Source organism: Arachis stenosperma, unplaced genomic scaffold (assembly GCF_014773155.1).
Source record: "Arachis stenosperma cultivar V10309 unplaced genomic scaffold, arast.V10309.gnm1.PFL2 arast.V10309.gnm1.Scaffold_100025, whole genome shotgun sequence".
NCBI classification, from domain to species: domain Eukaryota; kingdom Viridiplantae; phylum Streptophyta; class Magnoliopsida; order Fabales; family Fabaceae; genus Arachis; species Arachis stenosperma.
In genome coordinates, this window is record NW_026651369.1 from 2,914,474 (window position 1) to 2,920,865 (window position 6,392).

The 6,392-nt window shown below is 38.6% G+C and overlaps 1 non-coding gene across 1 annotated transcript; it reads left to right on the top strand.

The window, feature by feature from the left end:
* The first annotated feature begins 1,042 nt into the window (after positions 1–1,042).
* On the top strand, positions 1,043–1,150 carry LOC130959880 (small nucleolar RNA R71). The gene has a single exon (XR_009078872.1). It is a non-coding gene; the product is annotated as a small nucleolar RNA R71 (small nucleolar RNA).
* The last annotated feature ends 5,242 nt before the right edge of the window (positions 1,151–6,392 follow it).

Sequence of the window (6,392 nt, forward strand, 5' to 3'; positions counted from 1 at the left end):
CATCTTCCCAAGTCTCATTTCCAAATAACTTGTTATTTAGCTTCATGATTGCTCCAAGATATTTAGCAACTTGCTCTTCAGTGACATACTCATCCTCTTCAGAGGAAGAATACTCATCAGAGCTCATGAAAGGCAGAAGTAAGTCCAATGGAATCTCTATGGTCTCATTTTGAGCCTCAGATTCCCATGGTTCCTCATTGGGGAACTCAGAGGAGGTTGGTGCACGCCCATTGAGGTCTTCCTCAGTGGCGTCCACCTCCTCTTTCCTCTCCATATTCGGCCATGGTTATGGCTTTGCACTCTCCTTTTGGATTTTCTTCTGTATTACTTGGGAGAGTACTAGGAGGGAGTTCAGTAATTTTCTTGCTCAGCTGTCCCACTTGTCCTTCCAAATTTCTGATGGAGGACCTTGTTTCATTCATGAAACTTTGAGTGGTTTTGATTAGATCAGAGACCATTGTTGCTAAGTCAGAGGTATTCTGCTTAGAACTCTCTGTCTGTTGCTGAGAAGATGATGGAAAAGGCTTGTTAATGCCAAGCCTGTTTCTTCCACCATTATTGTTATTGAAACCTTGTTGAGGTCTCTCTTGATTCTTCCATGAGAAATTTGGGTGATTTCTCCATGAAGAATTATAGGTGTTTCCATAGGGTTCTCCTAGGTAATTCACCTCTTCCATTGAAGGGTTCTCAGGATCATAAGCTTCTTCCTCAGATGAAGCTTCCTTAGTACTGCCAGGTGCATTTTGCATTCCAGACAGACTTTGAGAATCGAATTGACTTGTTGAGTCAATATCTTGTTCTGAGCCAGTATGGCATTCAGAGTGTCAATCTCAAGAACTCCTTTCTTCTGACTAGTCCCATTGTTCACAGGATTTCTTTCAGAAGTGTACATGAATTGGTTATTTGCAACCATTTCAATTAGCTCTTGAGCCTCTGTAGGCGTCTTCTTCAAATGAAGAGATCCTCCAGCAGAGCTATCCAAAGACATCTTGGATAGTTCAGAGAGACCATCATAGAAGATACCTATGATGCTCCATTCAGAAAGCATGTCTGAGGGACATCTTCTGATTAATTGTTTGTATCTTTCCCAAGCTTCATAGAGGGATTCTCCATCCTTCTGTCTGAAGGTTTGGACTTCCACTCTAAGCTTACTCCATTTTTGGGGTGGAAAGAACTTTGCCAAGAAGGCATTGACTAGCTTTTCCCAACAGTCCAGGCTGTCTTTAGGTTGTGAGTCTAACCATATTCTAGCTCTGTCTCTTACAGCAAAAGGGAATAGCATCAGTCTGTAGACCTCAGGGGCAACCCCATTAGTCTTGACTGTGTCACAGATTTGCAAAAACTCAGCTAAAAACTGATGAGGATCTTCTATTGGAAGTCCATGGAATTTGCAATTCTGTTGCATTAGAGAAACTAATTGAGGCTTAAGCTCAAAGTTGTTTGCTCCAATGGCAGGGATAGAGATGCTTCTCCCATAGAAGTTGGGAGTAGGTGCAGTAAAGTCACCCAGCACCTTCCTTGCATTGTTGGCATTGGTGTTGTTTTCGGCTGCCATGTGTTCTTTTTCTTTGAAGAATTCGGTCAGGTCCTCTAAAGAGAGTTGTGCCTTGGCTTCTCTTAGCTTTCGCTTCAAGGTTCTCTCAGGTTCAGGGTCAGCTTCAACAAGAATGCCTTTGTCTCTGCTCCTGCTCATATGAAAGAGAAGAGAAAAAGAAAATGTGGAATCCTCTATGTCACAGTATAGAGATTCCTTAAGGTGTCAGAGGAAAAGAAAAATAGAAGAAAAGAAGGTAGAAGAATTCGAACTTGATTAGATAGAGTTCGAATTGTGTATTAAGAAGGAGTAGTACTCCATAAATAGAAGGATGTGGGAGGAGAGGAAGAAGATTTTCGAAAATTCAATTAAAAAGATTTTGAAAACATTTTGAAAAACACTTAATTGATTTTCGAAAATAAAAGTAAGAAAGAAATCAAGTGATTTTTGAAAAAGAAATTGGGATTAGAAATAAAAAGATTTGATTGAAAACTATTTTGAAAAAGATGAGGTTAAGAAGATATGATTAGTTTTAAAGAGATGTGATTGAGAAGATATGATTTGAAAACAAATTTGAAAAAAAAAAGATTTGATTTTGAAAATTAGTGACTTGCCTAACAAGAAAAGATATGATTCAAACATTAAACCTTTCTCAACAGAAAAGGCAACAAATTTGAGATGTTCAATCAAATCATTAATTGTTAGTAAGTATCTTTGAAAAAGGAAAGAAATTGATTTTGAAAACATTTGATTGAAAAGATATGATTTGAAAAAGATTTGATTTTGAAAAACTTTGAAAACTTGAAAAAAAATTGATTTGAAAACAAAATCTTCCCCCTAGCACCATCCTGGCGTTAAACGCCCAGAATGGTATACATTCTGGCGTTTAACGCCCAAAATGCACCCTTTTTGGGCGTTAAACGCCCAACCAGGTACCCTGGCTGGCGTTTAAACGCCAGTCTGTCTTCTTCACTGGGCATTTTGAATGCCCAGCTTTTTCTGTATAATTCCTCTGCAGTATGTTCTGAATCTTCAATTCTCTGTATCATTGACTTGAAAAGACACAAATTAGAAATATTTTTGGGTTTTTAATAATCAAAATGCAACAAGAATGAAATAACAATGCATGCAAGACACCAAACTTAGCAGTTTGTATACTACTGACACTAATGAGAATGCATATGAGACACATAAAACACTCAAGTCAATTGAATTCAAAGATTAGAACACGAAAATCATCAAGAATTACTTGAAGACCATTAAGACACAAGAATGAATGCATGCAATTGACACCAAACTTAAGATGAGACACTAAACTTAAGCAAGAAACATCAAATATTTTTGGTTTTTATGATTTTGTAATTTTTTTGTGTTTTTCGAAAATTAAGTGCAAAAGGTATCAAAATTCTTAATGAGAATTCCAGGAATCAGTGCAATGCTAGTCTAAGACTCCGGTCCAGGAATTAGACATGGCTTCACAGCCAGCCAAGCTTTCAAAGAAAGCTTCGGTCCAAAACACTAGACATGGCCAAAGGCCAGCCAAGCCTTAGCAGATCACTGCTCCAAAAGCAAGATTGATAAAGATCATCAAGCTCTTGTGATGATAAGTTGAAACCTCGGTCCAATGGAATTAGACATGGCTTCTCAGCCAGCCAGATTTCAACAAATCATCATGAAACTCTAGAATTCATCTTCAAGAATTTCGAAAAAAAATACCTAATCTAAGCAACAAGATGAACCGTCAGTTGTCCATACACGAACAATCCCCGGCAACGGCGCCAAAAACTTGGTGCACGAAATCGTGATCACTACAACTTCGCACAACTAACCAGCAAGTGCACTGGGTCGTCCAAGTAATACCTTACGTGAGTAAGGGTCGATCCCATGGAGATTGTTGCTATGAAGCAAGCTATGGTCATCTTGTAAATCTTAGTCAGGCAGACTCAAATGTATGATAGTGATGAACGAAAATAACATAAAAGGTAAAGATAGAGATACTTATGTAATTCATTGGTAGGAACTTCAGATAAGCGCATGAAGATGCCTTCCCTTCCGTCTCTCTGCTTTCCTACTGTCTTCATCCAATCCTTCTTACTCCTTTCCATGGCAAGCTTATGCAAGGGTTTCACCGTTGTCAGTGGCTACCTCCCATCCTCTCATTGGAAATGTTCAATGCACCCTGTCACGGCACGGCTATCCATCTGTCGGTTCTCAATCAGGCCGGAATAGAATCCAGTGATTCTTTTGCGTCTGTCACTAACGCCCCGCCCTCAGGAGTTTGAAGCACGTCACAGTCATTCAATCATTGAATCCTACTCAGAATACCACAGACAAGGTTAGACCTTCCAGATTCTCTTGAATGCCGCCATCAGTTCTTGCCTATACCACGAAGACTCTGATCTCACGGAATGGTTGGCTCGTTTGTCAGGCGAGCACTCGGTTGTCAGGCGATCAACCATGCATCGTGCAATCAGGAATCCAAGAGACATTCACTAAAGCCTTGGTTGCTTGTAGAACAAAAGTGGTTGTCAGTCACCTTGTTCATGAGTGAGAATGATGATGAATGTCACGGATCATCACATTCATCAAGTTGAAGAACAAGTGATATCTTAGAACAAGAACAAGCGGAATTGAATGGAAGAACAATAGTAATTGCATTAATACTCGAGGTACAGCAGAGCTCCACACCTTAATCTATGGTGTGTAGAAACTCCACCGTTGAAAATACATAAGCATAAGGTCTAGGCATGGCCGAATGGCCAGCCTCCCAATGATCTAAGATAGCATAAAACGAAGATAGCTACCAAAGTCTCTAGATACAATAGTAAAAGGTCCTACTTATAGATAACTAGTAGCCTAAGGTGTACAAAGATGAGTAAATGACATAAAAATCCACTTCCGGGCCCACTTGGTGTGTGCTTGGGCTGAGCAATGAAGCATTTTCGTGTAGAGACTCTCCTTGGAGTTAAACGCCAGCTTTTATGCCAGTTTGGGCGTTTAACTCCCATTTAGGTGCCAGTTCCGGCGTTTAACGCTGGAATTTCTTGAGGTGACTTTGAACGCCGGTTTGGGCCATCAAATCTTGGGCAAAGTATGGACTATCATATATTGCTGGAAAGCCCAGGATGTCTACTTTCCAACGCCGTTGAGAGCGCGCCAATTGGGCTTCTGTAGCTCCAGAAAATCCACTTCGAGTGCAGGGAGGTCAGAATCCAACAGCATCTGCAGTCCTTTTGAGTCTCTGGATCAGATTTTGCTCAGATCCCTCAATTTCAGCCAGAAAATACCTGAAATCACAGAAAAACACACAAACTCATAGTAAAGTCCAGAAAAGTGAATTTTAATTAAAAACTAATAAAAATATACTAAAAACTAACTAAAAGATACTAAAAACATACTAAAAACAATGCCAAAAAGCGTACAAATTATCCGCTCATCAGTAATCTCTTTTATGTTGTTCTTATATTTTGTTGTAGATCTAGTATTGTTCCTTCTACTTTCTTTCAATTCAATTCAAGGTAATTCATAATAATTGTGTTTCTTTTGATTGTTGTTGTTAATTTCTTTCAATAATTGTTGTTAGATTCTCTTCTTGTTGTCAATTTGCTTTGCTTTTCTTTTGTGCCTTCCAAGTGTTTGATGAAATGCTTGGTTGGATTTTAGTATAGGTTTTGTTCCTCTTGGCCTAGGTAGAGTAATTAGTGACTCTTGAGTTATCTAATTCTTTTGTTGGTTGATAATTAGAAGTTGCTAATTGATTTGAATGCCTCTAAAGATAGTCTTTCCTTTAGGAGTTGATTAGGACTTGAGGAATCAAATTGATTCATCCACTTGACTTTTCTCCATGGTTAGAGGTTAACTAAGTGGAGCAATACACAATTCTCATCACAATTGAGAAGGATAACTAGGATTGGACTTCTAGTTCTCATATCTTGCCAAGAGCTTTGTTAGTTGTTAGTTTATTTCCTTTGCCATTTATAATTCTTGTCTATAATCTCGAAAACCCCAAAATAACTCACAACCAATAACAAGACACTTTATTGTAAATCCTAAGGAGAACGACCCGAGGTTTAAATACTTCGGTTTATAGATTTTAGGGGTTTGTACTTGTGATAAACAAATTTTGTATGAGAGGATTATTGTTGGTTTAGAGACTATACTTCGACGAGATTTCATTTGTAAAATTCTAAACCGTCAAAAATCTATTCATCAAAATGGCGCCGTTGCCGGGGATTTGCAATGGTGTTATGTTATTGGTTATTGTACATATGTGAATATTGTAAATAGCTTGTCTTTTGCTTGTTTACTAGATTTTGTTAGTTTTAATTTGTTTTTCCACTATGAATTCTCATTTTGGCTATGAGTTTGGTTCTAATTATGTTGTAGGAAATGTGCACTTCAATAATGACACTCATTATGGATGGAACCAACAAAGATGGGAGGAGCCTCAAGGAATTGATCACTCCTATTGGCAACAACCTCCGGATACTTATAGGTATAATTTCCATCCTAATGCATGCCAATTTAACGGCTATGATGAATCTTTTTGTAACACTCAACAACCACCATCATATGCCTATGAATCTCATCCTCAACATGAACCTCAATCATTCTCACAAGCCTTTCATTACCAAACACCGCCCTATGACCCATATCCATCATATAACGAATCACCCATACCATACTCTTATGACCATTATGAGCAAGAACCCTTAGAACAACCACAACCCTATCAAGATTACTCCCAAGAATCACCTCAATACACACAATCTCCACAACCTTACCAAGAAGAACCACCTTCCTATTATGAACTCTCTCTCCAAAATGATGAGCCTTCCTACCCACCCCAAGCCCCAAT